This window comes from Alexandromys fortis, unplaced genomic scaffold (genome assembly GCF_014885135.2).
Source record: "Alexandromys fortis isolate MF-2015 unplaced genomic scaffold, M_Fortis_MF-2015_v1.1 scaffold_68, whole genome shotgun sequence".
Classification (NCBI taxonomy): domain Eukaryota; kingdom Metazoa; phylum Chordata; class Mammalia; order Rodentia; family Cricetidae; genus Alexandromys; species Alexandromys fortis.
In genome coordinates, this window is record NW_026067948.1 from 618,091 (window position 1) to 634,515 (window position 16,425).

The window sequence follows — 16,425 nt, forward strand, 5'->3', positions numbered from 1 at the left end:
GGCTTTTTCAGACCCAGGCCAGCTGGCCTTGGTGAGTTCCTGATAGAACATCCCCATTGTCTCAGTGTATGGGTGCACCCCTCGCGGTCCTGAGTTCCTTGCTTGTGCTCTCTCTCCTTCTGCTCCTGATTTGGACCTTGAGATTTCAGTCCGGTGCTCCAATGTGGTTCTCTAACTATCTATTTTTTAACTCCATCAAAGACTCTGGAAGGATATAATAACACTTAACGTAATAGGAAATGCATTGTAAGCAACTTCCAAAACTCTAGAATTGACAGACACATCTTGCTTCCTGAACAGTCACCCAAAGTTCTTCTCTAATGTTGTGGGCACCCATATTCAGCCTACAGACCCATAGTATCTGGAGACTTTTCTAGGAAGCAGGAAATTTCAAAGACTGCTTTGCCTCTATTGGCAGTTTGTCAGTCACTTTTTTCTGTATCCTGCAGAATATCTGGCAGGCACTTTTATGAAGCAGAAATCCCGAAGGACTGTCTCACCTTCTTTAGACAGCCTTAGCAGTCATATTTTGTGGGTCCTGCAAATCCAGTCAAGCAGTTCAGACAAGAGCAGTTTCTTGCCCAAATGGCTAACAAACTCTATGAGCCTCTTCAATACCCATCTTCCTCTTGAAGTAGACTGGTGCTGCCAAGAGCAGATGTGCCTCATTATCATGAGAAGTATAAGTTCTTAAAACATTTTAAATGCCATATTCTCTTAGTTTTTGAGAGGTTTGAAGAATAACTATCCATCTGAAATATATCTTTGTACATCTAGAAAACCTAACTAACATGACTACAAGCTGGACTATTATAGATGACTATCTATTAACCTATATTTCTTAATTATACATTACATTTTTAATGAGCTGCATAAACACAATACTTTAATCAAGAGCAGAAATATACATAAAACAAAATTGACCTAAAATTCTATCAATAAACCAAGATGCAACTAATGCAAATCTCTATAGCATAAATCTTTAACCTTGCTAAACATACTTACTGATTTAAGTATTTTTCACATTTCTTGAGAATCTCAGCATCATAATTCTATTTCTGGAAATATTTTATTTATCCCTTTCCAAACTACATTTTTTTTTACTTCTTTTATTTTCTTACTTCAGTGAGCAAAAAGAATCTAATGCTTTCTTTGAAAGGGTAGACAGTACTACTGTGTTCACAATCATAAAGAAAAAGCATTGTCTGTCAGCACTAAATAAGGGCTTAATTATAGGACTTGCAAAAATTTTGTTTGCCCCATAAAGATAATCTCTTCTATTTTTAATTTGCTAAGCATTCTTCTCTCTTAGTGTGTAAAAGCCTTTGTAAAATGCTTTTCTCCACATCTGTTAATTACTAAAATTGACTGATTTTCAAATATTCAATCAGCCTTGCATTCCTGAGATGGATAATAAATAATTGGTTGTGGCATATCAGTTTTTATATGTTGTTGGATTTTTCCTAAAAAAACTTTTGGGACAGGGAAGCACATATCTTAGTTAAAAGAGCCACCTTAGTGTTGGCAAGAGACTTGAACCTAGAGTGGCTCCCAGGAGCCCAAGGCGATGTCCCCAGTTAGTCCCTTGGGAAGCTGAGGATAGGGAACCTGAACTGACCCTATCCTATAGCATTACTGACGAATATCTTTCATATCACCATAGAACCTTCATCTGGTGATGGATGGAGATAGAGACAGAGACCCACACTGGAGCACTGGACTGAGCTCCCAAGGTCCCAATGAGAAGCAGATGGAGGGAAAACGCGGGGAAGGATGTCAGGACCACGGGGGGTGCACCCACCCACTGAGACAGTGGGGCTGATCTATTGGGAGCTCACCAAAGCCAGCTGGACTGTGACGGGAACAGCATGGGATAAAACCGGACTCTCTGAATATGGTGAACAATGAGGACTGATGAGAAGCCAAGGTCAATGGCAAGGGGTTTTGATCCTACTTCATGTTCTGGCTTGGTGGGAGCCTAGCCAGTTTGGATGTTCACCTTCCTAGACATGGATGGAGGGGGGAGGACCTTGGATTTTCCACAGGGCAGGGAACCATGACTGCTCTTAGGATAGGAGAGGGAGGGGGAGAGGAGTGGGGGGAGGGGGAGGGAAATGGGAGGCTGGGAGGAGGCGGAAACTTTTTTTTTCTTATTCTCAATAAAATAAAAAAAAAAAAAAAAAAAAAAAAAAAAAAAAAAAAAAAAAAAAAAAAAAAAAAAAAAAAAAAAAAAAAAAAAAACTTTTGGGAAATACTTTTAGTCTTGCTGTGTAATCTTTGTCTGATTTATGCCTAGGTGATAAGAACATCATAACTGAGTTGGAAAACACGCTCCTTTTATATGTTTATTATAAATTATTTATATAATAAATAAAATTATTTATTATGAAATTTATTTTATCATATTTTATATTAGACATTAATTATTTCTTAGAAGTTTTAGAAGGCAAATGTAAAACCATCTGACCCTTAATATTTCTATTTCAAGAACTTTTAAAAATTAAAAAGATATGGAAATGTGATAAGGCACATTAGAATAGAAAACAAATTAGGTACAACTTTTTGGAATATATAATGGAGTATTTTCTCTAAATTTGTAAAATGCTAATGGACTAGACAATTTTCATATAATTATTGTCTTATATATTGTATATAGTCATTACTTATGTATATAGTTTTTCTTATATTATAACATTTTTATTATTTTAGAAAAAAGTTGGAAATGTGGAGATATTTTGTTTGTGATCTAACAAATAAAGCTTGCCTGAATATCAGAGTATAGAATGAGTCACTAGTTAGTCATAGAGGCCAGGCAGTGTTGGCACACACCTTTAATTCCAGCAATCAAGAGACAGAGGCAGGGGGATCCCTGTGATCCAGTTCACCCTGGAATATGTGAGACTGTTCCAGTCTAAAAGAGAAACAGAGCTAGGTGGTGATGGGGTAAATTTTTAATCCCAGCACTACGAAGGTGGAGACAGGAAGGGATGCAGCAGGGCGGAGAGAGAAATACAAGGTGGGAGGAGACAGGAGCTCATCACATTCAGTCAGAGGATTCAGTCTAAGGATTCACAGAGGCAGAATCTTGGCCCCTTTGGGGCTGAAAAGTTGGTAAGAGGTGGCTGTGGCTTGCTCTCTTGGTCTCTCTGGTCTTTCAACATTTACCCCAATATCTGATTCTGGGTTTTTATTAAGACCAACTAGAACTCATGCTACATCACTAGGTCCAGGTTTTTAATCGGTGTAGTTGTAAGGGCCTACTCAATCTTTTTGGAACCAGTAGTCTCACATGTCTTCTATATTTCTTTACTCCTGGATGTTGTCTTGCTTAGGCAAAACTGCATCTTTTACAATGATAACTCCATGAGGAGATCCTACTCATCCTAAGGATCTCATGAGCAAGTAGGTTGGCAAGGGCAGGTGTAGGATTTGCAATCCTGTTTATCCACAATGTCCTATGCATATGTTATGTATTTCTAATATAATTGCAATTATATATGCTATTGTATTGTGATTATTCCTTATGCTACTCTATAAGAAATTCATTTTTGTTATAATTTTGAGAGAGGGTCCAGCTATGTAGCAAGTCAAACTGGTCTGGAACTCACAATCCTCCTATCTCAGCTTTCTGAGCGCTGTGATTATGGGTGTTCACCACAATGCATGGCAAGAGAGAATTGGGGTAAAGATTTCAGCTCTACTTGTTTTCATACTTCCAATAACTAGCACGAAGACTGTGTCAATGTTTCTTGAATATTCTGTGCAGTTAGCAGGACTTCACAGTATTAGAAAAATGCTTCATCTGTCCTTCCTCAGTAGACATTCTAACCATTGCATCAGTCCTGTGAGAGCAACCATCCTCAACCTTCTAATGCTGTGACTCTTTAACACGGTTCCTCATGTTGTTGTAACTCTCAATCATAAAATTATTTTATTGCTACTTCAGAACTATAATATTGCTACTATTATGAATTGCGATGCACATATCTGATACACAGGATATCTGATATATAGGCCCTGTAAAAGGGTTGTTTGACTCCCCCTAAGGGGTTGTAACCCACAGATTGAGAACTGCAGTGTTAAAAAAAATTCTGGGTTTTAGATGTTTCACTATATAATTTTATAGGCAAGAGAATTGAGAATTTTAATTTCATGTTGTCACAAATTTTGGAACATGCCCTAATTTCTGAATCGGAGAAAATAAGGTCTTGTGTTTATATGTGCTTTGTAAAGTGGGAGAGTAGATACGTAGACTTTTATATATTTTCAACAAGAAGAATATATGAGAATCACACCAGTTAGAAAAGGATCATTTTATTAGATCCTTCCTTGACAGGCTTGTTGCGGGGAGGGGCCACTTATTGGTTCTCAGCCACTGGGCTAGCTTAGACCCAAAATACTCACACAAAAACTGTATTAATTAAATCACTGTTTGGCCCATTAACTCTAGCTTCTAAACTGGCTGACTCTTACATCCTAATTTAACCAGTCTCCATTAATCTGTGTATCACCATGAGATCATGGTCTACCAGCAAAGTTCCAGCATGCTTATCTCTGATGGAGGACCCACGGTCTCTCTTCTCCCATCATTCAGTTCTGTCTTCCCCGCCTACCTAAGTTCTGCCCTATCAACTAGTCCAAGGCAGTTTCTTTATTCATTAACCAATAAAAGCAACACACAGAAGGACCTCCCACACCACATGCTGACAAACCTGTACATGGAAAGTGAACAGTGCTGAGATATATGATTACTCTTGTTTCCAGTCCTAGACCAATGGGATTAAAGCTGAAAATAGTTCTGTGATAGAAATACAGAGATGAACTATTGATCAACACTGTGTTCCTTTGTTGTATGAATATGCCATTAAAAAAAAAGAACAAAATGTACACTTTACTTACGTTCGTAATGGAAATTTCCCATTTGAATCTTGGTAAGGAGCTAGACAGACTAGAGTAGCTGAACAATTAGTGTTCTGAAACATGAAAATCAAAGTAAAATTTGCTTGTTTGTACAAAAATAACATTCTGAAGTAGAGCTGTTGATTTGAGGTAGAACCTGCAGCATCTTGGCTCGTCTAAATTAAATGCTTGTGTGACCTCATTTGGGATGCCTGGCATTGGTAGCTACGGATGAATGCTGCTTGATTGAGGTGATGACAGAGGAGTGCACTAAGTTTCTGAAGACCCCATTAAGGACAAGATTTTTACTAAAATAAATATAGCCCATTATATAATACACAAAAATTTCACTCTGTCAGTGTTCCAGCAATAATCAAATAAATTCTATTTATACGGGGTCAGAAAACCTTATGCCAAAGCTAAACAACTTTTTTGAATGAATTCAAATTCAAAGTATTTGTTTTAACATTTTTCTATTTCTTCAAAATACTACATTTTATTCTAGGTTAAATAATAAAATAATAATAATTATATCTCTGAATGGTGCTTGAGAAGAGCTCCTGAGAAGCACACAGCTGGTGCTTACCCCTCAGGTCTAAGTAATTGTGTCTTTAATAAGATTTCTTAGGCTTTGGTGCCTCTTTGTAGTTCAGTATTGTTTAAATGATCTTTATGGCCTCATGTTTGTAAAGTCAATGTTTGCCTAATTATTTGCCTCTTGAAAATGTGTCCATCTGTCACCAAAACTGGTTCTGAACCCCATTCCAAGTTTCTTCCTCTTTTGTTTATATGTAACTTTCAATCATCCATTTGCATGATGTCTGGAGGAATTTTGATATCTTCCTCCACTAGTTCATCTTCACATGGTTCAGTCTTTTACCACCTGTCACTCAGGGCAATGCAACCTTTTCTTGCTACCTACTATACTCCACCCAAAAATCAACTTCTGTAATAAAACAACATCTGTGCATCACTTTTGAAATGTGACCCTAAGAACATGTAGTGTTAGGATCATCTGGAAATTGTATTCAACTTGCTTCAAAATGGGTAGAGATGGAATATTCTTGCTAATGTGTATGTATTAGGTTAAATGAATTTCCAGTAAACTAAGTTGTTAATCTTTTTTTAAATCTTATTTTATTTATTCTTTGTATCTTTCACATCATGCCTCCTAATGCCATCCACCCACTCCCTAAATAAAACAAAATAAAATTTAAGAAAAAAAAAAGGATCAAGGAGAAAATCTTGTCATGGAAGCTACAGTATGACACAATGAGTCTCACATTAAGTTCCTACCCATACATTTTACATACATGCATTTATAGCAAATAAATAAATAAATAAATAATAAAAAGATGGCTGGAGGCCCCTTGTCGCTTCTACACCATTAACGCTGGACCGTCAGTGATACTCTGCCGGGACATCCCTTTGCTTTCCTCTGTCCTGAAGATCCTGCAGCTGTGGGTCCACAGGACCTGTGTTCCCACACACCTGTGATCCAGCATATCCCTGGTTCTGGGCCTGGGTGATTGCAAGATTGGTCAGCTTCCTAGCTCTCAGCTGTCCTCACCACCAGGGTGAGCTCTCTAGCAGTACCCTGGCTAGCTCACCCTTTGTAGTGACAAGCAAGGGGTGGGGCCAGTTTTTCAGCTTTGTTGTTCTCAAGGTCAGTTCATCCACACCTACAACCTGTTGGACCAGCTCTACTGCATTGCCCAGGCAAGGTAAAGCCTCCATTCTCCTGAGTGCTGCAGCTGAGAAGTGGCAGGGACAGCCCTCCTGCTCTTATGACCTCAGAGTTAGCTCTTCAACTTGCCTTAGGTGTTGTTTGGGGATGTGCTGTGTAAATGGTTAATCTTACTGACACACACACACACTTAGACATATAGGCACCCATCACAGTCATAGCTGTGCTATAGATTGCCCCTAAAGGAAAGAATTTGATGAACAACACACAACACAGAACAGTTCCATGAGTCAAATACAGACTTGTTGGGCTTTTCTGTTGTTTTTCAATTTCTCATGTTCTCTCTCTCTCTCTCTCTCTCTCTCTCTCTCTCTCTCTGTGTGTGTGTGTGTGTGTGTATGTGTGTGTGTTCCTGCTTGTCTATATGTGCACCATGTGAGTACATTGCCCACAGAGAACCCATGTTCTCTGCAAGAGTAGCAGGTGATGTTAACTGCTGAACCACCCTGATCCCCATTGATGCTGACTCTTAAGCTGGAAATTTCCATGTTCTCTCTGATATCTGAACATATATTTTTCTTACTGTTATTTTTTCATTTATTTGACATAGCCACCACAGTTTCCTCCCCTCTTCTCCTCCTCTTCCCTCCCCTATCTCCTTTCCATGCCCCCCATCTACTCCTCCTTCTTCCTTAAGAAAGAGGCAGGCCTCCCATGAGAGCCAACAAAGCATGGCATATCAAGTTGAGGCAGGACCAAGCTCCCCTACCCCTTGCATCAAGGTTGGATGAGAAAATCAAGCATGAGGAATGGATTCCAAAAAGACAGTTCAAGCTCAAGTGCCAGGGACAGGTCCTGATTCAGTTTCTAAGGAGCCCCACAAACAGACCAAGCTACACAACTGTCACACACATGCAGAAGGCCTAGGATGGTCCCCTGTAGGTTCCCAAGTTGTCTATGCTGAGTCCTTGAGCTCCCAGGAGCTCAGATCAGCTAACTCTGGGGTACCACCTTAATGACCTTGACTCCTCTGGTGGTTTGCACTTGCACAATTCTTACTCCCTCTCTTCACCTGAACTCACAGAGCTCAGCCCAGTGCTAGACTGTGGATCTCTGCATCATATTCTATCAGTTACTGGACAAATGCTCTCTGATGACAATTAGGATAGTCACCAATTTGATTGCAGCAGAAGGCCAGTTCAGTTCAGGCACCCTTTCCACTATTGCTAGAAATCTTAGCTGGGATCATCCTGTGAATTCCTGGGAGTTTCCCTGGCACAAGCTTTCTCCCTAACCCCAAAATGCACCCACCCATTAAGATATCTATTTTCTTATTCTCCCCATTCATTCGACCTATAACCAGCCAAAACCAATCCCTCGTGTTCATACTGTACATATCATATAATAACATCATGAAATTTGCAGGTAAATAGATGGAACTAGAAAAAAACATCTTGCACTGCTTCTTAAAGATATCTCATCTCTCATGGATATAGTAAATATAATAATATTATGTAGTAATATAGTAAACCTGTGAGCACTATGGTCTGAGAGAAAGCAATCTAAGTTTTGCTGAAGCAGTGCAATGAAAATCACTGTGTCAACCTGTAGTTTCTATTCCAGACCATCCTGAATCCTGCCCCTCAGTTACAAGGCACAAAAAGGAAGTAGTTGGACTTGCAGAACAAAAGATTGTTAATAAAATCTGAGCTACTCTAGAAATGTTATCTGAAAAGCATTAAAAGCAAAAATGTGAGAGAAATTATTGTCTTTCTATTTCAACCACTCTGTATGCAAAATAACTACCTGGTTTCTGTCTAGAAGTGGGCTAGTAACAATCATTCAGAAAATAAAAGGACTGATTTAGATGTTGGAATAAGAACACACAGATAAACACAACTAATGGCAGCTATTTAGATCCAAACTTCTATTCTGAATGTCTTCAAATTATGCAAGTTCTGAAGTTGAGCTTCATCTTGTCAGCTATACAGTTGGGTTTATAATAACTATAGTTTTTCAATAATTGGTAACTGCAATACTAATAGCTAATATTTATCCACATTTAGTACATGTCAGCGTAACCAAGTGCTTACACGCATTTCCTCATTTCATCATTTGATGATAGTGCTCGGGAGGCTCTATAATGATCAAAGAGAGGAAATGTGGGTTTATTAAATGAGACTAGGGTTCCTGGAGCAAAATACTGAAAGAAGATAATTCAAATGTGGTACTAAGGAATTTTGGCATGTGAGTTTCAACCTCAACATGACTGCACTGGATTAAATGATAACACACACGTGAAAGAAATATCCATATCAGATGCTAAGGCTATATTAGGGTTTCCCCTCTCCCTTGTGTATGTATAATGTTAGAAAATGGCCAATTGAAATCTTGTTAATAATTGTTTTTGTTTTTCAGACTAATATATCAAACCTATTAAAATTTAAGTTTATTTTACTGTTTTAAAATGTAGCACACAAATACAGAAAATAGTCAAAGAAGACCTTGTGGAGCCCAGTAACCTTAAAGTTGATTCTGCTGGCCATTGGAAGTGAATACAAAGAATTTGGCATAGGTTTGTGGGCTAAAAAGCTGCTTCAAAAGAAATAAATTGTGTGATTTTTCCTTGATTAGAGGGAGCCTCTGTTACGATGTTCTTCATTTTCCAATAGAAATCAGGTGCTTTATTTCCCTAATGAAAAAGACTGTGAGTCGTAATGACCTACTTTATGTCCATGAGCTGGATTCTTGATAACTCTTTAACTGCAGGAACCCAGTCCTTCGTTAACATCTTGATTTACATTTGTCCAGCATGGTGCAGCTGCTGCTTTTTAACACTGGCCCATTATCAAGCATGTGGAAGAATCTGAGGCTAATGTTCTACTGCTTCACTGGACACACACTGCACAAACAGGGGTATTTGTAAGTGAAAAGATGCTTAATTGTAAACTGGAGGCTGCAAAACTAGGTAGTTTTCAAATACTTTCTGGCAGAAATGATATATTACGTGAGGCCATTAATCAAAGTAGATGAAGAGAACTTAATTTATGGTTATTTTATTAACTTGTTACTTTTAAGTAATATTATCTGGATTGGATCCTGCATACACTTAGTCAAATGAAAGGTTGGCCTCCACCTAACTTTGGTCATAATGGGAGACTCATTGTCTCAAACTTGGAATATTAGCACTAGTAAGACTTAGACAGGAAGACCATGAATTTGAGGACATCCTGCATATATACAGAGTCTGGGCCAGCCTGGACTTCATAGTGAAACCTTATTCTTAAAAACAAAGCTAAGTAAATAATAAATAAGTGTTCTCCATGTACATAAAGCATGTGCAGTGCTGTCCTTTTGCCTGAGAGAGAGGCCCTACAAACCATTTTGCCAAATATCGGTACAAGTGTGTCTAGATTTACACTTGTGTTCTATCCAAATATACCCACCATATACTGAAAACATGTCAGTTCAAAGCATTGAGTATGTATGTGCCCTCTGACCATCCCAGCCTAGGAGCACCATGTGTTCTGTCTCATAACCAACTGACCAGGTAACAAGGCTAGTCTTCCCAGGATGACCAGAATGTCCTAATACAGTGACCAGTAAAGTGTGTGCCGGTCACTGTTATTGACACTGTCTGGGCTGGGGGAATGCACAGGTCTTCAGTTCATAGACGGGTGGCTAAACGGCTTTGATATAATTCATATCTTGTCCAAACTTGCATGACTTCCACCTAACTATATGTCCCCTTGCCATTACCATGTAATTTTCTCTTTAATTCCTTCCACTCTTGGTTTCCTAGACATCTAACTATTATGTGACTTCCATGTTTTTTTTTTTTTTTTCTGCTGCTTGAGCAGGTCACGGATGTGTTCCTTGATTTGGCATTTCCCAGAACAATATGATGAGATACTCTGACTTACAATGTGTGTATATTTCAGAATGTGTAATTATTTTCCTGAGTTTATGGAGATTGAAGAGCAGTAAATCTGATTCGATCAAAATGACCAGTTCATTGAAAGAAAGACACTCATGTTCCAGGAGTGTGTGGTTAGAATCTAATTCGCTGCACATAGCAAATTTCTGCTCCTGACTGTCTTCCTCTCCACCCTACATCCATAACAACTCACATATCTATGACCTCTTCAAAACTAGCATCAGTCCTTCTCCACTGCCAGTGTTTTCTTCTGCATCTCACCACAGTTACCTCTTCCTCTGACTGCACACAGGAATCTACAGTCATGAAAAATAGAGCCACTCTGAGATCTGAATTGCAAACACAGAGTTTTTCTTTGGGAAACCTATACATTTTCACATAGGAAAGCCTTATGGGGAGGAGGGACATTCCCAATCATATTCAGCTGAGGAGCACATTACTGAGCATGCATTTCAGGTCATAGATTAAGAATGAGGGAACATGCCTTTGTGAAGGATATGCCTAACTGAAGCATATGGTCCGATGGTTAAAATAGCCAACGTAGACGCCTTTGGGTATGTTAATCTTTTATAGTAGGTTTGAAAAAATTAAAGAAAAGGAAAATTTGTGTGTGTGTTAATATATGAGTTTAACCCTAAAGGTGTCTGCATTGCTTAACAACTAATGTTAAGCAGAGTTAGTCATTTCTAGGTCTCCAGAATTCAAAAGGTAAAGGCCTGAAATCCCATAATCCTCTCTGGTGGCATATGTCCCCTGAAAACCAAAGCTTCCAGGGAGCAACATTTCTTAAATATCTCTACCACTTCTCCATTGTGCCCAAATGGAGGACTAAGCCATTAATACAGAGGTGTCTAATGGGTGGGGGGGGGGAGCAGAATATTATGGTTTGAAACTAGAATGTCCTTTCAAAAATATGAATTATAATTATAGCAAATACCTGTAGCTTACTTACCCCTTTTTCTTTCTGGCTTATTACCTATTGTAACCCGGCTGTAGAGAAAACTAATTTTTTTCCTACGAGCCTGCACCCTAGGAAGTTAATACTTTCAGAGAAATTACATAGCACTTATTTGACTTTAAATTCATAATTACAAACTGCAAATGGGGCCCTGATTCTCACATCAGTTCTGTGTTTTCCTTTGATATTTACTTCTCACTCTCGAATCTCAACACTTCACACCTTGTCCTGTCTGTACCATCTGTTCTTGTTTTCCCTTGCTATGGTAGACAAAGCATCTTTATTTTTTCTTTGAATGTTAGGCTCTGTGGTGCTTATCTAAAGATGGAGTCTTCAGGTCTGTCATCTTTCCCTGCTTCAGACAGGCTGCTTAGGTTTCTGCCAACAATCTTCCTTCCTGCACCATCATTTCCTCGTCCCTACTCTGTAACTTCCTGCCAACATAAAAGTCATGGGATTGTCCCCATTTTGTTAAATTCTTCCAGCATCATGTGTAGTCTCCCAGTTTTCACATGTTTCTTGCCTTTATACAACAAACGTTTTTGGAAAACATCTTCAGCTCTCTCCATTTCTACATAACACAGTTGTTCTCAAATGGTGCAGATTTCCTGGAAGTATCTTATCAGACTTTGAAGTCTTTCTACATAGTTGACCACTGTCTTTGAATGAACACTTCCTCAATTTTTATACTACTATGTTCTAATAGTTTTCTACCAAAGCTTTTAACTTCTTTTTCTGTGTTTACTGCATTTGGTATGGAAGTCAGCCATTGGTTCTGGAATTTATTTAGTTATTAGGTTGGCTTATTAATTCAATAATTTTGAGAGTCACTCTCTTTCTGCATACTCTCATATCTGTTTTTACAGCACAGATCTCTGTTTCTGATGCCTTGACTTATATAATGGAAGGAATAATCTGCTTTTGTTACATAATTCATAGCTATCCCATAATATAACATGAAATGATGCAATTACATTTTTCTCAAGATTCCTGCACACACACACACACACACACACACACACACACACACACACACACACACACACACCTGATAGCATCAGCTGTCAATTTGAAAACTGGTAGTTCTCTCTGATAGTTTATACCATGTTAACTTCTTGGCCAGTTCATTCTCATTCTCCTGGCTCCCTGTTGGGTTATCTTCACAACTTCTGCCCTGGTAGAATAAGCATCACTGCCTCCAGCTTTGTTAGAATTATCTCCAATTTGTCATCACAGAGTCCTTTTCATCCTTACAGTTACTCACTGAAGTTTCGCCTGATCATAATTAATAATGTGCTCTGGGTCATGAGCAGGTTGGAGAAAACCTATAAGTTCACTCAGGAAACAGTCACTCTTCCATGAGTCTTAGAAAGAAGCTGCAGTGTGTACTGACTTTGAAGTTTGTTGCTGACCTATCTGTGCACATTCCTTTTGTGACAAGGTCTCCTTGCTTCATTGCTGCGCTTCAGGTACGCCAATCTTCTGAGCGTTGTGTGCAAGGTAAGTTCTTACTGGTACAGTCTCTGCGTTTTCCTTTTCCTGTGGAGCCGTTGTCCCAGCACACCTTGAAAGCTGGTTTCCTCTATTCTATGCTAAAGTTTAAATATCATCTCTAAAGATAACTTCTTTGTATTTATTTACTTCCTTGTGCAAGCAAATTCCCATCAGCCATCACTATGTGCATGCAACTTCTGTGGTGTTTGTTGTTTAATAGAAGCAACTATTTCAGATTTTCTCTGAGTTCAAAGTGATTTCCTTGAAGACTTGCTATCAGATAGGGAACTTTATAGACAGCTTTTTAAATAAGAAGTTCAATAAAGTTATTCAAGGTGATAATTAATGTGAGGCATTTAATTCCAGTCTTTTATGACATAGTCAAGTTACAGCTTGTGTCTAGTTGTGAAATGGTAACAGACTCTAATCTGTGCGATGGTTTGCTCACTGCCATGAGATGTTGCACTGTGGGCTTATCTATTAATTACACTTTCTCACTTCAGATTGACTGCTGCTGAGAACCCCAGGCAGATGGGGTTAAAGCCAATGTGGATTATGGTCTTTCCATAACCACTGATGACACCAAGTGGGTAACCAAGTGTGTATTCTGCACAAAGCAGTAAAAAAAAATCAGTCTTATTGATAGCAAGTATTACAGACTGCTATATTAGAGTAGCTCTACTATGGTAATAAGAATAATTAAATGTCTGCCTTGCTTTTATAACAAGCTTTATAACTCGGTTGAAAAAACTTATCAAAGGTAAAACTGGACTCAGCAAGACAACAATTTTATACTTATTGTTTTCCAAAGAAACAGCCATTAAAATGTGTAAATAACATGGAAATTAAAGCTTCAAGTGCCATTCAAGTGAATGAGTGTTTTAAACAATCAGTTTAGTTCTATATTCTTCAATAAAGAAAAAAAATACTTGGAATTATCTTTTCCAACTGCAGTTTGTTATAAGTAAACCCTAAGTTATAAAAGTCCTGGAAACTTGGTGTGCTTTTCTTTCAGCTTCCCTCTGATCTTTCTGCCTTACAGAGTTTCATCTCATTGACAGGAATTCTATAAACTTTATTCTTTATTTTCTCTGGCCACATACTATATACTAACAAACTGACATATTATACCTCCATATATTTTATTAGTTCCAAGTTCCACTCAAGATATATTTTACAAACCTGTTGTGAAAAACTACCTCTATGATTTGATTTTTATTTTTAATAGATAAATATCAAATAACCCACCATCTTAAATTATATAATATGAATTTAACTGGAGTATAAGAGCATTAACTCAAATGTAAGAATGTGTTGTAATTCTTTTTGTTTGTTTGTTTGTTTGTTATTGATACAAAGTTTCTTATGTAGCCTTTGCTGTCCTGGAACTCACTTTTGTAGGTCCTTCCATATGCAAACTTGTAGTACAAATAATGAAAATCCAGAGGCAGATACTAGGGTTAACCTGAAGACTAGGAAAGTAAACCAACCAAGTTACTAGAGAGCTCTTGCCTCTATGAAATCTTCAGTCTTAAAGAGAGTGAATTCCTGCCTCATCAAGCCTTATATTCCTCTCTAGTAATGGATTAAAGACATGCACCACCACTGCCTGGCCTCTATGGCTAACTAGTGGGCTGCTGGGATTAAAGGTGTGTGCCACCACTGCCTGATTGATGTGGAATGTCCTTTTGTATATGGGCTGCTTTTATTAGCTAATGAATAAAGTTGTTTCAGCCAAAGGCTTATCAGAATAAAGGCAGGCGGGAAATCAGGACAGAGAGAGAGAGAGAGAGAGAGAGAGAGAGAGAGAGAGAGAGAGAGAGAGAGAAGGCAGAGTCAAAGAAACGTAACTGCCAAAGGAGAAGGACCCAGAACCTTTCCAGTAAACCACAGCCTCGTGGCAATACATAGATTAACAGGAAAGGTAAGTAGTACTATAGACCAGTATGTGAGCTGCAGTCACTACCCAGGCTCACAGTCAATCCTGACATCTGATATTTGGTGGGTAGTTTTAGATGTCAGCTGACCACTACCTAAAACCGCCTGAGAATGGAGTCTTGATCGAGGAATTATCTAAAACAGTATGGCCTATGGGCAATTGTCTTGATTGTTAATTAACGCAGCCTACAGTGGATGACACCATTCCTTAGGCCAGGCCCTGAATTACATAAAAGTGAAGAAGAAGAGCTGTGAGAGAAAGAAGGAAGCATAGTGAATTCGTTTCTGTCTGCTCTTAACCATGGATAGGGTATGAGCAACTATTTCAAGATCCTTTCTCTGTGTCTTTCCTACAGTGATAGACTATACCTTGGAAGTGTGAGCTAAGTTAAACTCTTCTTCCTCTATGTACTTTTGAAACAGGTAACTGATCACAGTAACTAGGACATTATATTAACCACCCTCTGTTTCTGTCCTATGCTGACATAGGCTGAACTGTATAATATTAGGATATAGGAGATATACCAGTAAGGGATGTCTTAGAGTAGTCATTAAAGGTTGTCGCAACTTCTTACTGATCTCAGAACCCTAAGAAACACTCCGTGAAGCCACTCAAGCAGTCTTGTGGAAAGACCCACAAGTCAGGAGTTGAAGTTTTTAGGCAAAAGCCTGTACTAGTTCGTTGTGCCATTTTAAAAGCTGATTCTCTAGATTCAGTTGAATTTTTGGGGTGATCACAACCCCCATGGCTTGACTGGTATCCTGACTGAACCCCAGAAAGATAACCCAGCTAAGTCTCCCTCAATTGCTTGACCACAGAAACTACATACAAAAATATATGCTTATTATTTTTTCAGTTGCTAAATTTGAACTAAATTGTTCTGAATTGATAGATAATGAATGCACAGACATCAAGAAACCATCTTAGAAGTGGATTTTCCAGCCTCCCAACTGCTGCCATGTAAAACTAAGACAAGTTGTCAATGGTTCTGACCAGAACAGCAACTTTGTACACATCAAAAAGGATTGTTCTTTTGAGCGGCAAATTATGAAGGAATTTGGTTTGTAACACTCAATAATGATCAAGTGATGAGTTTACAGAGGTTTAAAGTACATTTATAATAGTGTTTAAAATGAGATTAGAAAACCTCCAGTTGTTACAGAGGAGAATCTAACCTAGATTCCTGAATGGGAATACCAGGAAAACTGCCCAGAATGAAAACTACCTGAACCCTTAGTTAGAGGAAATTGCTTTTATTCTGGCATTCTGTAATATGACATATTCTTTGTATACTATCTAATTTTGACCTTTATTATCTTTTCAAATTAAACTTTATAACTTTATATAAATACTGTAGATAACTATGTATACCAAATAAGATTCTGTAAAAATTTTTCATTATTATTGTCCTACAAAAATAAGAACATCATTTGGCAGGAAGAAAGACATTTAATTTCTAATGAAATAAAGATTTGTATTTTAGATTAAATTAATTGCTATTGTTATGAAGG

At 38.1% G+C, this 16,425-nt stretch overlaps 1 pseudogene; it reads right to left on the bottom strand.

Moving 5' to 3' along the window:
* LOC126506144 (40S ribosomal protein SA-like) overlaps positions 1-6,636 on the bottom strand; it is an 11,042-nt pseudogene extending 4,406 nt beyond the window's left edge.
* Between the last annotated feature and the right edge of the window lie 9,789 nt (positions 6,637-16,425).